Source organism: Haliotis cracherodii, unplaced genomic scaffold (assembly GCF_022045235.1).
Source record: "Haliotis cracherodii isolate W230 unplaced genomic scaffold, xgHalCrac1.p SCAF_11, whole genome shotgun sequence".
Classification (NCBI taxonomy): domain Eukaryota; kingdom Metazoa; phylum Mollusca; class Gastropoda; order Lepetellida; family Haliotidae; genus Haliotis; species Haliotis cracherodii.
Genome location: NW_027266266.1, coordinates 6559014 through 6577797, shown reverse-complemented (window position 1 = coordinate 6577797; position 18784 = coordinate 6559014). Strand labels below are relative to the sequence as shown.

General features: G+C 43.6%; 1 pseudogene; it reads right to left on the bottom strand.

The window, feature by feature from the left end:
- Window positions 1–3680: 3680 nt before the first annotated feature.
- LOC139456057 (uncharacterized) overlaps window positions 3681–18784 on the bottom strand; it is a 28444-nt pseudogene continuing 13340 nt past the window's right edge.

The window sequence follows — 18784 nt, the reverse complement described above, 5'->3', positions numbered from 1 at the left end:
GGAGATCCTGTACAGCATTGGCTTGCCCGTGATTTTGTACCAGTCTGCTTATAAAGATATAATGACGGCCTAGTTGACGCCTATGCTTTTGTAGGTCATGTCCGCCGACATCTTCCCAAGGCAAGGGAGTTAACTGACTAAAAGTCCAGTTTCCACCCTTGCCGAACTAGGCTGGAATTTCTGGGCTCGATCGCAGCGCCACCAGTGGGTATTACGAGTTATGTCCCTTCTATGTCCTCCTATTAATCGATCAGATTTCACCTCTCGTATCACTTGCATTTGCTTCAAACAAAAAGATGGCGCCCAGTCAAGACGATCTGATCGATAAACAAGCTGTATATTGTAATAAAACGGGTCTTACCCCGCGAAGTGCATCACATCACTTTAGCACCTGAATAAAAAACATGAGAAGATTCGGAAAATATCTGTCGACGCCCAGTTGACGGAACACATCTTTTGCTAATCCCACAGTCGACTAAAATCTGCACGTTGAAATCCATGTTGTTTACGAACCGGATATCGATGTCACAACGCGATTTTGATTGGACTGTGCATAGATTCGTTGGTCCAGCCGAAACATAACTCCATATTTGGAGCCTAGTTCGGCAAGGGTGGAAACTGGACGTTTTCAGTCAGTTTACTCCCTTGCTTTGGGAAGATGGCCAGTCGAATGATTATCAATAATACGCCATCTTTGCGTCTCTGATAACCTTCTTCGTGCCATGTTCACAGTTAATACTTCAACAATGCAAGACAGTGACGATACATACCCACAACTGTGGTGTACAGATTCTGTATTTTGAAAAATGCCCGGGTGGCATGCTGCACGTGCATGTCGTGCTACTTTGTGACGTCACAGTTGCCGTATGTGCTGTCCTATTATTTCGACGGAACATCATTCTTGACATACATGTATCTATCTCGAAAATTGCAGTTGTTGCGAATGGGTATATTTCAGTATTATTATTTCCAGGGGTGTTTAACTTTTGTCTTATAGATGTATGTTAACTGAGGCATGGCATGACACACACAGTGCTTGCAATTATCTTTAACGCGACGTCGAACTCCATTTCACCTCACCTCACAAGTACTATGAAGTTACAATATTGGACTGATTGCATGTCATCGTACCAAATGCTTGCTGTAAAAGGCGACTATGCTTGTCGTAAGAGGCGACTTACGGGATCGGGGGGTCAGGCCACTTGACTTACTTGATGCATGTCATCGTATCCCCATGGCATGGATCGATGCTCATGATGTCAATGACTGGATTGTCTGGTCCAGCCTAGATTATTTACATATAGCTGGAATATTGCTGAGTGCGGTGTTAAACAAAAACAACAACAACAACAACAAAAATCATCGTACCCAAAAGGTGTGGATCGTTGCTTTCAATCAAGGGTTTGTCCGGATCAGACTAAAAAATGAACGGGCTGCCGTGCGTGGCATCGAACCTCACGACATGGATAGTAGTTTGTAATATCAATCACTACTTCATCGGGCCCAAAATTGATCATTTAAAGGCCGCTGTCACATAGTTGGACTACTGATGAGTGCTTTAAATAACCAAAAAACCACCCATCTTCCACGTGTTCACTGGGTGCTATGGGAGACGTGTTTTTACATCACTCGGTGTTCGGTATTGTTTGATGAAGGTGTCTCCTCCCAAGGCCCCGGGTGTGATCACTCACTCACTCACTCACTCACTCCAGGACATTGTCTACCATACAAGATGGGAATGGTCCATGCAGTCAAGCGGGCTGAAGCACGCCGCCTTAAATAGCGTTAAGTATGACCAGTTGTAAGAGCACTGTCACATTTGGACTGCGGCGACGGTGCATCTTCATGAGCCAAGGTATTTAACTGACTGTATTAGTCCAGTTTCTGATCAGATCGTCATGATTGGGCGCCGCCGTTTTGTTTGAAGCAAATGCGAGTGAAATGAGAGGTGGAATCTGATTGGTCAATAGGGGGGGAATAAAAGGGACAAAACTCACTGGCTACTGGTGGTGCTACGATCGAGCCCAGAAATTCCAGCCCAGCTTGGCAAGGGTGGAAACTGGACTTTTAAAGATGGCGGCGGTGATCATGACAACATTAGTTAAACAAAGTTAAGAAGAAACCGACGTGAACACAGCGTTTGGGGACAACAGCCGTCAATAAAAACATTTTCTTTGAACTGGGGTGGAGTCAAGCGGTGCATGTGGAGCTGACTCGACACATTCACTGTTCTCTGCCTCACGAGCGAACCCTCCACCCAGCGGCACGAGAGTTTGTTTGGAAATATGTGAAAAACAAGCTACTAAATTTAATTAACAAAGTTTATTTTTTTAGAAATATATATAACATATAAAATAAATCTTTAATTGAAACATCTTCAAGTTTGTAAACAAAGGCTGATATACAAGCATTTACAATAGCAGTGAATGCATAGCCTGATTTACTATCAACACGCTGGAAATCAAGATGATTCAAAGCTCAGAGTGTCAATATTCATAATGAAAATGTATAAAAAATCATACTTTGACGTCGTTGATACACCAGTAAAACCGTTGACTCATATATAACTTTAATGAACCGCTAATATCTGTGTGTATGGGCAATGCATCGATGAATACACGTGGGTCAAGATATTTACGACAGTACAACAAACGAGAAAATATTTGACAAGTCATTTCTGAAAAAAGACAGGGGAAAAATACGATTTTAAAAACAAACACCACCCTTGCATGCCTCCGAAACAAACACGACCCTTACATGCCCCCGAAACAAACACGACCCTTGCATGCCTCCGAAACAAACACAACCCTTGCATGCCTCAAAAACAAACACCACCCTTGCATGCCTCCGAAACAAACACGACCCTTACATGTGTCCGAGGTTAAAGCAAACCCCTGACCCCAGGACAATGCGTTAATACCCAATATGTTGTCTGTGACAACAGTGGCAAGACACGGGCCACCCTGAGATATTTCAGGTTTACACTTCAGTCTGGGTAAGACACTGTAACAATTGGACGTTTGTGTATAACTGTGTTCGCTATCCGATCATACCATACACACTTGAAGCTCGTAATCCATCTTCTGTCGTCCATCTGGACCAAGTTGCAGTGATGTTAGGCGTACATGGATGCAGATGTGACGCCTGTGAATGGTCAGTTTACCCGCATTCTCCATCCTCAACTCATTTCACTAAGTGAGTTATAAACTCCGACTAAACCTAATTGCGTTGGTTTGTTGTTTAACGTCAACACTCAACAATATTCCAGCTATATGACGGCGGTCTGTAAATAATCGAGTCTGGACCAGACAATCCAGTGATCGACATAGTGAGCATCGATCCACGATACGATGACATGCATCAACCAAGTCAACGAGCTTGACCACCCGATCCCGTTAGTCGCCTCTTACGACAAGCATAGTCGACTTTTACGGCAAGCATGGGTTGCTGAAGACCTATTCTATAGCAGGACTATTACTGAGTGCAACGTTAAATACAAAAAAAAAAAACTTTCTCCCTTAAAGTTATGTCACTGGCTGTTCATGCTATCAACCACTGGTTTGTTAGACCCAGACTGGATCATTCACTGATTTCGGCGTAAACAGTCAGTCACTCTCAATTCCTTTCCATGCCATAAACTTTGTACCCGTTGAACTCCGTTCGTCGGATCCTTGGCATCATTATAAGTGGCATTCCCCGTCTTTCTTGGCCAGGTTATCAATGGCGATGACACCCGCCGTCTGTCCCCTCTCAGCCTGAAAGACAATCCCGTAAGGGTAGGTTGCAGCTGGGATCTGGGCAAGGCCGTCTGTCCAATCATTTCCCTCGCTGCTCGCACGTGACCAAATGTTGCAATTCAGGAAGGTATTGTGGTGGAACACTGACTTGGTACAGATTGACAAGGTACCTGACAGGGGCGGGTAAATCTTGAACTGCAAACTGATGCATTGTGGGACAGTTGTGTTCAAAACAGGGGAGAAAACTCTGGTCTTTTCTCCAGGGTTTCGATTTGTTCCATCGGCTTCTAGGTAGTGATCTGAAAGTTGAAATGACACATTGTTATTGCGTTGAGTGACTTTATTTTATCGCCGCTTTGAACAATATTTTCGTATCACAGCAGGTTGGTAACGTACGACTGGAAGCATCGAGGGTAAATACTGATATTATTAAAACCAACCTGATTGTTTACCATGTACACAATGTGCTCCCCAAATCAAACTGTACATGACTAGACCACCAAGCACATCTTCCACTGACCTGAGTTATGTCCCTTAGATGCCCTGGCTTTGGTGTCCGTTAGTGGAACTATCTTTAAGTTCCAGTCAAACGAGTCATCCTCTGCTTGAAGGTACTCACAGAAAGTACCCCCGTCAAAGTCACATGACACCTTCAAAGTGCCTGTAAATCAAAGGGTTGTGATGTAATACCAGCTTGCTTTTGTTAAGTGAACGAATCGGTTTTACGCCGTTTTTAACAAGGTAGCAGAGATATAATGCCAAGAAAAGGCTTCAAAATAAACCAATTTTGGGAATCGAACAGGGCGTGAAAATTAAATATTTTAATCACTTGGCTACATCGTCGTCTCCGGTATGCTGAAGAATACTTTCAGCTTATACACAACTGTACTTTCATTTCATTCCACTGAACTACCATTAACAGGAATTCCAGTTGCATAAGGATATTTCTGAGCGCTTAAGCAGGCTCCTTTCTAAAGAATATATGTCAATCGTCAATGAAAGTCTTCGACTGTGTGACGATGTACTGTTCATAGACTTTGTTGGCATCAGGTTTCATACAGATTCATGTCATCGTATTCCAATTGCGCGGATCGATGCTCATGATGTCAATCAATGGTCTGTCTGGTCCAGACTCGATTAATTACAGACCGCCGTCGTATAGCTGGAATATTGCTGAGTGCGGTGTTAAACAAAAAACAAACAAAGTTTTTCGAAAGACAGTGCCTAGCTCATTTTGGGCTCTGAAATTAAGCAAATTGTTTCCTTCATCGCCATTTCGCAATCTATCTGAATTTCGGCACTTACCGTCACATCTTCTGTTTTCTATCTTAACGTCATCTAAACCAACGCCGCCATCTGTCCTGCGACCAGCCTCAGCAACAAACACCACGCGCGAAACGTCACCACCCAGCTCCTGCTCCGCCATCCTCCACGCACCCTGTAATGGCGCAAGCTGCATCATCACTGTCGTGTCGCCTGACGAGTTGGATACCCCGTATACCCGGAGTCTCGCGTCCTTTGCATTCATGAAGGTCAAGGTGAAGGTCAGACAACTGAATCCGGAGTTTGAGAAGGTTGGAGAGGTCAGGCTGGCGATCTGATTCTTGGACTCGTAGGACACAAAGGCGTACATGTAGTGACCTGGAGCAGGGGGAACATGAAGAGAATGATTGTTGTTTTACGCCGCAACCAGTAGTAATCAAGCAATATCAGAGCAGATTAGCCCGTCCATCGTAAATATAGACAGGGGTTACAATGTGTAGTATACATGGACGTTCAAAGGACATGGTCTCTGTGTTCCTGAAATGATGCCGATGCGCCTTTAAATTTTGACTCACTCACGTGGGTCATGCTTTTGAACCATTGGTTGTCTGGTCGATATTAAATAAGACCGCCTCCGTGGTCTAGTGGTGGAGCGTCCGTCCGGAGAACGGAAGGTCCGGGGTTCAATTCCCGGCCGCGTCATACCAAAAGACGTTAAAAGATGGTACTTGTTGTTACCCTGTCGGCTGGTCGGCTCGGAGTCAGTATACTGTTTCTTAGTTGGGTATTCATGTTAAACTGCGGCATGGTATCTCAGTGGGCTAGCACTATAAATCTGCATCAGTCCGGACTAGTACAAGCAGCCACACACACACAAACGTGCATGTACGTCGCTATATGAGTGCAATAATCTTGGACGCGACGTTAAACCCCATTTCACCTCACCATATTCAATAACGTATCGACCGTGTGTTATCTGTGAGCGAGTGAATACATGCTACTACCACCAAGATCTGCACCCGAGGCGGCTCCACTCAGGCCCATGCCCCATGTTTCGACGCTCACGCAGCGTCATCTTTTCAGTGTGTGAAGCCTGCGTGAAGCGATATTGCTATTCGCGGTGTTGAACCCAACGCTAAATTACTCACTCGTAGTAGACAGACACTATTATTCACACGTGATATGATTTGAACAAATATACCCCAAGTAGGTATTGTAGGTATATATGTTGATCTTGTGGATATCAAATATCACAGATACACCATAGAGGAAGGGGTGTGGAAACAGTTACCGTTAAACGAAGCATACATAAAAGTACAATCTTGCCGTGTGTGTATACCGCATTCGCTGTCATTACGATATTTTTATAGATCTGGGCCCACTTACACAAAACGATCTTAGCGCTAAGACTCTTGTAAGCCTATGTTAAAGTATGGGAGTACGATCATCTTAGCGCTAAGATCGCTTTGTGCAAGTGGGTCCAGGACTCCGTTCCACAAAGCGATGGTAACGCTACGACTACCGTAAGCCTATGTTAAAGTATGGGATTATGATCATCTTAGCGCTAAGATCGCTTTGTGGCACGGGGCCCAGAGAGTATAAGCAGTACTTTAGCTCTTTAGTAAAATTCCAGAATTTTCTCAGTGAGAGTCGCCAAGAATACATAAGTTTTGTTTGTTTGTTGTTTAACGTCACACTCAGCAATATTCCAGCATATGATGGCGGTCATTAAATAATCGAGTCTGGACCAGACAATCCAGTGATTGATATCATGAGCATCGATCCACGCAATTGGGATACGATGACAAGCATCAACCAAGTCAGCGAGCCCTTTCCCCCGTTAGTCGCCTCTTAAGACAAGCACACATAAGAAGCATGTGGGAAACCAAAACCGGTTTTTGACGTGAACAGCAAACTCATTAACCATCGGGCTACCGCTGCGTGCCTTGATATAAAGTAGTACGGAGTATACCGGAGTATGCCGGAGTATGCCGGAGTGTACCGGAGTAAACTTGATTACCTGACGTATTTCCGAGTGTGTTATCATTGTAGGGGCGTTGTGGGAAAGCCAGTCCACCTTTACGTCTGGTCCAGATAAAGTCCTCCGTGGAATTGTCCTTGTAACCGCACATGTTCGGGCTCTCAAAGCTACAGCTTGCTGCCTCTGGAAGGGACCATGTCATGACGCGTTAAAGCCATTTTATGTGCATATCATGTTCATATACACACTCGCCGAGTCATCCTCCATTATTATGGGTTTTTTTCATTTTGTAAATACCCTGTATAAATTTCCTTCAATAGTTCTGTGGTTTTTTTCAGTCCGTTTCGAATGACACGGCACTTTTAATTGCCGTCCAGTCAAGTACTCTTAAGGATCTAAAAAGCTTCAGACTGTTGAAAAGAGAGAGTAAATCAAATGGCCGGTGCCTTGTGAGAGAGAGACGGTATGTGTTGGGGATAGGGAGTGGGTGAGTGGGTGAGTTGGGTTTAACGCCGCTTTTAACACTATTCCAGTTATATCATGGCATGTCAGCTTAATGTGGGAGGAAAGCCCGAAGTGATGCAGGCCTCGGTCCTTTTCCACTTCGGTGAAACCCTCGAGCAAGGGTATGGTGCTGACAAACCTATTAACATAATCGGGGCGAACCGGGATTCGAACCCACGATCATAGGATTCTGGCGCGCCCAAGGGACGCAACTCTGCACAGCGAATTGTCATGCCTAAGACGACTGGGCCACCCGTGCCCCCGCTGGGGATAGGAGCGATAGGGGTGGTACCTCACTTCTGAAACAAAGCTACGGTCGGTCCATGGTACTTGTATTTATTACAATAGAACAGAGTAATAATGAACTGGATAACTGAGGGTGACATCCAGTGTATGTCATTCCTTGTGAGGAAGATATTTCTTATACAGCTTATTATTAACTAATAGCATGCATTCGCATTGTATCGCTGCCATACAGTATGGCTGAATCTGTTGTGTTGGACATCATGCACGTATCAAGTACAACTTGTTATTGACCTTTCGGATCCATGGAACACATATCAAGGTTATTACAATGAGACCTAGGGGCTCGCTACTGCTACAAAAAGATCTAAGGACACCCCAATACAGGTCACGTCAGAACGACATTTCGCGAACTTCGGCCGACCAATGATATGACTAACAGGAAGTCGACATTAGCCACTCAGAAAGCAGTTTCCTCGAGCTTTACGGCACAAGTTTCAAAATGGCGATTTCAACTGCAGACTGCGATTTGAAAAAAATATTTTGACAACGTTCTCTATTCAAACTTTGAAAACTGAACTTAAGAAACTTCTGTAATGTCTAATAGATGGCCGAGATTTGTATGGCAGTAATCCCGTTTAAAAATGTCTAGCATGTCTAGCATGTCATGTCCATTTCTGGCATTCGTTGTCTGTCGTACAGCCAAAAACTGTCGTTCGGAATACCTGTGTTCGAGGTTGCATGATTAGAAACACATTCGGACCTTCGTGATCTCGAAAGCGACGCTCTGATTGGTCGGATGAAAGGTCGCACTCACGTGACCTGTAATGGGATGTCCTCAGATCTTTGTGTAGCGGTAGCGAGCACTAAGATCTGATTTTGAGATTGGGAAAAATGTCAAACGGTTACTGTTTGGGAGGCTATTTTGCTGAAGTTGTGAAAATCCCCTTACAAGCAGCCGAGAACCAAAGACAGTTCGAATGTAAGGGTGGGTTAGGGGCATGGAAGTGTTCACACAGCCATCACTTAATGTTGTTACCCATGTGTTTGGTTTGTTGTTTAATCCAGTCTATGTAGCTATCCACCCTTGTGTAGACGCCTGGTTTTCCCACCTGGCCACACCCTTCACCCCAGCTGGTGATGCCCACCAGCTCCCACCTGTCCGGGGCCGTCTCGCACATCAGCGGACTGCCGCTGTCACCCTGGGGATAGAGGTGTTCCGAATTAATATCATGGTTTGGTCAAAATGGTCAAGTCATGGTCAACATCCTTAGACTGAAGAGGGCGGTCGGGTAGCCTAGTGGTTAAAGGGTTCGCTAGTCACGCCGAAGATCCGGGTTCGCACCCATCATGGGTACAATGTGTGAAGCCCATTTCTGGTGTCCCCCGCCCTGGAGACTGAAGCCTGCCGCCATGTCTAGTGGATACAGCGTCTGTGCGGTGAATGGAAGGTCGGTGGTTCGATCATAACAAAAGACGTTAAAAGATCGTGCTTGTTGTTACCCTGCCTGGTGCAAGGCAATAAGGAACAACACAAGAACTCGTTGTCAGTTTAATGAAAATGGGTCACGGAATATCAAATGTGGTATTTGTGAATATCAAATGTGGTATTTGTGAATATCAAATGTGGTATTTGTGAATATCAAATGTGGTATTTGTTTAATATGGAAGAAGCTTCTTTCAGAGTAGAAATATTAGTGATATTATGCACACGACTTTGTGTTCACATTCTGTCGTTAAATGATCAGTGACGAATGATCCGAAAGGGATTTAGTGATACTCGTAAGGAAGAGAATTTATGGATGTCAACTTCTTTATTATGAGGAACACAACGTTACGGAGTATGTACTTACTCAGTTCATTCACCTGATGAAGGAGTATTTAGATATACTGAGAAAGGTCGTGTTCCTCATAATAAAGACGTTGACATCCATAAATTATCTTCTTTATTCGTCCATTAGTATCCTTCACGTTTCATCATGATTGATCCATATTAAGGATTATACGCCGCTTTCACCAGTATTTTGTTTAACCAACTTAACGGATAAATGAAATGTTAAATTGCATTTATAAGCGAAGATAACATTATAATCGCCATCATGACAAACATCCACACACACAAATGGTTTTTTTTTTGTTTAGTTTTTTTTGGGGGGGGAGGGGGGACCTACGCGCACGAGTGTGACAAATTAAATTTACATGATCAGTAAAGATGCCTAAACAGCGACTAGTACCAACCTTGCAGGCATCAACTGAACCCGATTCCTCCCCTGCACAGATCATGGTGTCCTTGACCTTGGTAGGATATACGTCGCGACACTTGCTCTGCGACCACAGATGAAGCTGGGCGTGGTGGAGGTAAGGGGAGGTCACTCCGGCTAATATATCTGTTGAAAGTCAGGTTTGAGGGGGTTACGAGAAGACTATTTATCACTGATCATGAAGTTGCTATCGGTTATGTTTTGTTTTTCAGTTCAGTTGAAAAGTCACAGCGATAGATTATACTGTGTAGTTCACACTCTGAACACGATCGGCCATTTCTGCAGTTACGGAAAGGAGCGAGGTTTGCCGATTGTAGTTGTTTCACAAGTAAGATGGTCAAAATAATATTTCTGGGAAATGATTTCTAAAGTTTGAGACTGAGATAAAACAAAGATACATGCTAGTGCGGGATGTACACGTTAGTACTAACTCAATTTAGATATATGCGGACACGGGGGGTACGGGTGGCCCAGTCGTCTAAGGCGCCGCGACTAGCTATGCAGAGTTGTGTCCCTTGGGCACGCCAGAAACCTATGATTGTGGGTTCGAATCCCGGTTCGCCCCGATTATGTTTCTAGGTTTGTCAGCACCATACCCGTGCTCGTGGGTTTCATCGAAGTGGTAAACGTCCGAGACCTGCATCACTTCGGTCTTTCCTCCCACATTAAACTCACACGCCGCGATGTAACTGTAATATTGTTAAAAGCGGCGTTAATCCAAACTCACACTCACTCACTATATATCAATCAGATTTTATGAATCCATGGGAAGATTTACGAGCCATGGGAAGATTTACGGAAAAGATCATTTCTCAGACCGAAGGTCCTTCTCGATATCAGTAGGTTTGACAGATAATCCTAGACTCGACTAAACCTTAATCTTGGATGAAGCATACGTGGAGTCACGGAATAGGCGTCCCGTGGGAATGGTGCAAGGTGAAGGACAGATAATCGACTGCCCGCGGGCTGTGTGAACAACGAGTCTATACTGATAAGACATTAGTTTGTGGCAGAGTGTTCTATACAGGACGTTTTTGTTCTCATGTCGGCCACAGGGTACTGATACCCATGTTTTGGCGTGCTCGCTGGAATTTAAGGTGTGACAAGAGAAAGAATAATTTTGAAGAAAAGAAATATGTTAACGGAAATTGTCTTGATAAGTGAGAGAGTGAGTGAGTTGGGTTTAACGCCGCTCTTAACAGTATTACAGTTATATCACGGCCTGTCAGCTTAATGTGGGAGGAAAGCCCGAAGTGATGCAGGCCTCAGACGTTAACCACTTCGGAGAAACCATGAGCTAGGGTATGGAGCTGACAAACCTATTAACATAATCGGGGCGAACAGGGATTCGAACCAACAATCATAGGTTTCTGATGTGCCCAAGGGACGTAATTGCGAATCGCGGCGCCTTAGACGACTGGACCACCAGTGCCCCCTCTATTGATTAAGCACGTTCATCATTTCCCTTTTATTTGTACACAGTTCTCACTGGCTTCACATAATACAACACTTCACACGCGTTATGGCATGCAGCGGCAACGTATTCTTACAGCGCCATCGCGATTTAATTTTAATGTAAGTCATTTCGAACCCTAATTGCATAAAATGCCAAGCCTGCAAAGAAACGTCTATGTCTGAGTATTTTCGCGTTATCATTATTATTCTCTGACTAAAATTATTAGAGAAATGTATGGTCCAGGGCCCCGTTCCTCAAAGGGATCTTAGCGCTACGATGATCGTAAGCCTATGGTATAGCATGGGACTTACGATCACCTTAGTGCTGAGATGGCTTTGAGGAACAGGGCCCAGCATGTAAACCACCCGCTTGTAGTAAAACAGGTGACTGTAGTTGTCTACACAACACACACATGAAACGGGCACTATTGTTATGCAAACCTCTTTTCCCAGAAGGAAAAGTTGTCTTCATTTCAAATCCACAAAAAACATGAATCAAAACACGTTATCAAAACAAATCATGCTGTGAAATCATATGCACACACGCCATTGTCATATTGAAAGCAAGCAAGCAAGATGAATACATGCGTCATGCAATTGCGTGATTATATAGCATGCATATGCACAATTTGTGAATGGCACAAACGCTAACCCCCCACGTCAAGTCACGTCACGTCACGTCATGAGTAATGCCAGACCCAACTGCTGGAGTTACAGTCCCTGAATGTTATTTGATGCCGCTGTCGGCAATATTCCAGCTCTATCACTGCGATAGAACCAAGTCTGGAAAAGACAACCAAGTGGTCGATATCATGAGCAACGTCCCATCCAGTCGGGGTACGACGACTCAAGTCTCACAGCTCTGATGACAAACATGGGATGCTCGGCACCTGTTCTGATTCCGAATCACAAGGTGATGCCTTTATAAAAAATAACTGAAGGGTCTCTGCCCCTGACAAAACATTGTACAAAATGATAAAAGATGGTGATGCACAGTAATGCTCAACCGTTCCCATTGTAATCGTCGTTCTGATTTCTGTAACTGCTCAAACACTTAAGCTGTCGGAGAGTTTTCTCGATGATTCCTATTTCAGGGTAATTGTATTGCAAAATATTGTCCAGTCTCTAGTGTTCGTGTATTCATTAAACACATGACGTTATTGACCTGGGACCCGTTCCACAAAGCGATCTTAGTGCTACGACTGTCGTAAGTCAGTGTTAAAGAATGGGAGTTACGACCGACTTTGCGCTAAGATAGCTTTGTGGAACGGGGACCTGGGTGCATAGATGTCCTGTATATTGTTCTTAGATTAGAAAGGTACGAATAGCCAAGAATGGACCAATATATTATCATCTAGTATTAAATATGAATATTATACACCTTTTAAGATAAGCCCTGAAGCAGAACATATTTAACAGATTCGACCTTGTTTACATTTGCTACCGATTTTGCTCGCGTTCGAGTTGGATTTTTGTTTGTTTGTTGTAACGCCGCACTCAGCAATATTCCAGCTATATGACGGCGGTCTGTAAATAATCGAGTCTGGACCAGACAATCCAGTGATTGACATCATGAGCATCGATCTACTTAATTGGGATGCGATGACATGCATCAACCAAGTCAGCGAGCCTGACCACCCGACCCCGTTAGTCGCCTCTTACGACAAGTATAGTCGCAAGCATGGGTTGCTGAAGACCTATTCTACCCCGGGTCTTCACGGGTCTCGAGTTGGATAATCAAGGCTTAATATTGATACCGGGGGAGACAACAAAATTCCAAAATTTGAAAGATTATGTGCATATTGTTAATTTAACTTAAACAATATCGGAGATCTGTATCATTTTACATGTATATGTCCATCCTTAAAAGATATTCGAAACAATACATACCAAATAAATGTGTTATTCGACCGTCAGTCCAACAATTTATTCGCCTTTTGGCAACCTCAAAATATCAAAAATTTAAATTCTGTTATGTTATATTTCAAATATGCCTTCAAGACCAGAAATGTACAGACATGTAAAATTATCCTGGATTGTATTGTAAGCACTTCATGTACTTGGACCTATGACCTATCATACAATAAACAGTTGAACTTGTACTTTAATACTGTATGTAACATGACGTCGTGGGGCACCCGTAGCTTAGAGCGTTCATGTTTCTCTCTTGCTAAGTCAGGTCGAGTGGATCCACTGACATCCTCCATTATCCAGGGTATTATGTCTCCAGAATATACTGATAAATACCCTGGCCCCATTCGCTTCGTTTCGAGCCCTTTTCGAATCACAAGGCGCTAAAAATAACCATCCAATCAAATTACTCTCACGAGCGAGAGAAATGCTGAGCTAAGTTAGAGTTCGGAGCGATGAAGGTGGTGACGTCTCTTCTTATACCAAGATAAGGGTCTACTGAGGGTGTTATCATTATCTTATGGATATATAATACCTTGGATAATCGAAGATGACCCAGTTGTAATCAATTCGTATTTCCACGGGGATTACAGACATATTGGAAGCAAGCAGCAAAGCTGATAGTTTTATAAGCGTTTTATAAGAGATGCGAATAGTTACACCCATACCAAGATGGTAAATAGCCGACAAGTCTGCAGAATCTGAAATGAATATCATGTTTGTCGGTCTGAATTTTCAAGACAAACATTAAGAACAGTTTATAAAAGGTAATTATTCAAACCACTACAGAAAATATTGCGTATGCAATTAATGTTATTTTATTAAACATTTTGAAAGGTGATTAATTTAAACAGCCCACCCAGAAGAATGGAAAAGACAAGAGAAGTAGCAGTATTGATAGAATATTACATATTTAAAAATCTGTTTATAAGCACATTGCACCCGCGAGAGCTTCAGGGTATTGCGCAATTAAGCTTAATAGTAATATTAAAGAATGAAAACGTTGTTACAAAGGGAACGTTCCAGGATAAGTTAAATGCATTTAAATTTAATAAAAGCTTTTAATGAAAGCAAAGAGTTACTTTAAGCTTTAATTAATATTCGTAAACAAACCAGTTGCCTATTTGCTACAAAGCTTCAAGAGACCGCCTCAGTGGTCTTGTGGTAGAGCGTCCGCACGAAGAGCGGATGGTCCGGGGTTCGATCCCAGGCCGCCTCACACCAAAAGACGTTAAAAGATGGTACTTGTTGTTACCCTGTTTGGCGCTCGGCATTAGGGGCTAAAACAAGGACTGGTCGGCTCGGAGTCAGTATACTGTGTCTGAGTGGGGTACTGTGTCATGTTAAACTGCGGCATGGTATCTCAGTGAGCTAGCACTATAAATCGGCATCAGTCCGGACTAGTACAAGCAGCCACACACACACACATGCAGGCACGTCGCTATATAAGTGCAATAATCTTGGACGCGACGTTAAACCCAATTTCACCTCACCTCACCTCACAAAGCTTCAAACTTCTTACTCATTCTCTTGGTTACTCCCCATCCTGCTATAAAACAAGACAACGAAGTCGACCAGTCGTGTTGGCGGGTCGGGAGACAAAGGGGCTTAACTCTGTCTGAAAACACGAGAGGGCGCTGTAGATGAAGAAGTGCAATGTCGGCGTTGTAGATGAAGTTGTGCTCAGGATGAAGGATGATTTCAGTCACGCGAGCGCTCTCAACATCCGGGGCGTCTAGGTAGACGTAGCCGGCTACGATGTTTGTTGTCTGTGGCGAGTTTAGGAGGCTGAAGAAATATCACACCACGTGGAAATACATAAGCGTGGATACAGCTTTATGGAAAATGGAAGGTGCATTTTGTGGAAAACAGTCGATTCTGATTGGTCAATTACAGGTTTCAAATGACAATAACCACCTCTGAATGAAACGGGCGATTTGACGGTTGCACTGTGCACTCGTTTCCAAAATCAATTTAGTACGGTTGAAGTCTAGATAACCTAGGTCTACATTGAAAACAGTACGTTTATCTCCTAAAGGCTGTTGAATGCAAATAATCCTTGAAGAAACTTTCACGTTTATTGTTGATATTGAGAACATATATCAAACTGAGTCATTGTGTTGTAAGCAAACCGTTGACAAAAAAGACTATGACTACAACGGGTAGGAGTAAACAATTCTATGATGTTTTTTGTTCTTGTTGTTTATTTTCTTAAAATTTAATTCACATTAGGTGCCACGATTGTACATCAGACCATAATGGGATACGTGGCTGGCCTAACGGGTTGTAGTATGTGCAGGCTTTGTAGACATTACTTGGGCAGAGATTCTGATGTTTGTTAAACTACGGTTATAACGAACTCAAAGGGACTACTATTTTTAGTTCGTTATAACCGTTGTTCGTTATAAGCATATATATACATCAATACTACAGCAAATAGTCGGGACTAAAAAGTAAGTTCGTTATATCCACCAGTTCGTTATACGCGTGTTCGTTTTAACCGTAGTTTACTGTGCTGTATACATGACACACATAATGTATACAGATCTTTTCAAGAATTTTACATTAATAAACATAATATTTTGCCGTGATTAAAAGATTATTGAGTATCGTTTCGTCGGTGGACACACTCTATTTCACTCCATGTAATACTGTATCTCTGTAACTTTAAAATATCGTATGGTAATTCTTTGTTACGTACGTCTCCACACAGTGTCCAGCCGTGACGACCCACGTGCTGCTGATGATTGTTGCGCCACACACCTGTTTCGGCCCAGACATAAGGGAGACAACCCACGGCCATTTCCCTCGTACTGACCGGTTTCCGCCCAAGATATATGCAGAGGGTAGGTTATTGGACTTTCGGCCGCATTCTGAGAATATAAAGAGGACAGTTGAGACATATCAAAATTGGCCGGAACTTCACGTGCCGGTGTTGATGGTCACCCTTCAATTACCTGCATCCGAATTTGTTCTTGTTTTTCAAACTTTTATTACTGCAACATGCGAGTCTGGAGCAAACAAACCAGTGACTGATATCATGAGCAATGCCCCATGTCGTCAGGGCAACAAGACAGGCAGTCTGATCCATAAAATCGCCCCTTCCGACCAGCATGGTGCCAAGTTCTGGAATCCAAACCACTGGACGTATGGTCGGGGAGAAGAGCGAGTGACTGTTGTTTCGTGTCTGGGCCAGACAAACGAGTGGTTGATAGCATGAACAACGATGTCTGTGTACGATGCCACGTATTGTGCCAACTTGAACACTATAACAACATGAGGGTCGGTCGGGTAGCCTAGTGGTTAAAGCGTTGGCTCGTCACGCGTAAAGCGGCGTAAAACCATACTCACTCACTCACTATAACAACTTGAACCCCGTTGCATAAGTGATCGAAGCGTTGCGACTCTCGTAAGTCTATGTTATAGTATAGGAGTTACGACAGTCGTAGCCCCATAAACCGGGGCACAGATACTCCTTTGTTTGTCCTTAGTAAGACAAGCACGGGGTACGTGGTACGTTTTATCCGCCGAAATCGTCAAGCAACATCGCTGCAACTATTCACAATTATTATTAGTGAGTGAGTATGGTTTTACGCCGCTTTTAGCAATATTCCAGCAATATCACGGCGGGGGACACCAGAAATGGGCTTCACACAGTGTACACATGTGGGGAATCGAAACCGGGTCTTCGGCGTGACGAGCGAACGCTTGAACCACAAAGTTACCCGACCGCCCCCACTTTTTATGAAACAAATAATTATATATATTTTTAATTAATTTCAGTCGGAGTCAGTGAGTCTGGTTTTACGCCGGTTTAGCAATATTCCAGCAATATCACGGCGGGGGACACCAGAAATGTGCTTCACTCATTGTACCCATGTTGGGAATCGAACTCGGGTCTTGGGCGTGACGAGCGAACGCTTTAACCACTAGGCTACCCACCGCCTCTATTTCAATTGGAACAAGAACACGATCTATAAGAATATTGCTGAAACATGCTACTTTACCTCTTGGTTGGCAGGTCAAGGACACAACACGGCCACTGGCACATGAAGAACTGAAACATAACGTAAAACGAATGTCGTTTATAGTTTGCCAAGGGCGAGGATAAATATAGCACGTACATACTGATAAACTATGATTGCATTGTCCCCAAGTACTTTCAGGTGAAGAAATCGGAAACTATGTTCCCTTCCTTTCTTTGCTTGTTGTTTAACGCCGCACTCATGATATCAATCACTGGATTGTCTGGTTCAGACTCCATTATTTACAGACCGCTCTTGTATAGCTGAAATTGTAGGAGCGTGGCGATAAACAACAAACAATACTCTTTTCCGCCTTTGTATTAAAGCAATTTCTTTACTTGACAGCATCATTCACGTGTCCAGTTGGGCGTGTCCCCTGTGATGACGGGACGTGCACCCCGAGCGCGATGGAGAGGCGAACTGCGTGCATGCGGAGGATGAGGTGAACTGTGGTAGGTCAACTAGTACACAACAAACCGGTTGAAGCCGAGGATCACAATAGATAACTAACCACATGTTCTTGTTGAATTTATGCGAATTCCTTGTAATGGGCGGTTGGACAGGGTCGGTATGATTCGGTTGATTGCCCGCCACTGTTCCCGACGGCGTTATGTCATCAACCACCGGCCAGTTTAGAATCGATTATTTACAGTACGCCGTTATGTAGCTGTAGTGTTTCTGTTTGTTTGTTTTTTGTTCAATGCCTTACTCACCAATATTCCAGCTATATGGCGGCAGTCTGGACATATTCGAATGTGGACCAGACAATCCAGTGATTGACATCATGAGCATCGATTACGCAATTGGGATACGACACTCAGCCAAGTCAGCGAGCCTGACCACCAAGTTTATCGCCTTTTACGACAAGCATAGGTTGCTGAAGACCCATTCTAACCCTGATCTTCATTGGTCTGTACCTCATAACAAGACCAATAATGACCAGTCTGACCCAAAATAGAAACCCACTGTTGCATTGTGGTAATGTCTAATAAAGAGGACCGAAAAGGCGTCAGTGTTTATCTTTACGCTATTGCATTGCTTGCAATGTTAAAATACTCTCCGATTTGAGCAAATAAGAGCTTCAACAAAAATCCAAATTTTGAAAACCTTGACGTTCCCAGTTCGCCTGCCAAGGGCATATAGTTTAGAAAGCTAGATAAATCCCTGTAATATATTGGATGGAATTGGATAACAATCCGTCCGATATGTTCCTTGTCTGCATGTGTTTCACAGTGGAATCCGTACCACGTTATCCGTTCCACGTTTATACAGGAAGTCGTCATTATGACGACAACTTCTATAATTGCTGACTCCGAGCCGACGAGTTCTTGCTTTATCCCATTAGTGCCGTGCGCTAGGCGGGGTAACAACAAGTACCATCTCTTTCGCTGTGACGCGGCCGGG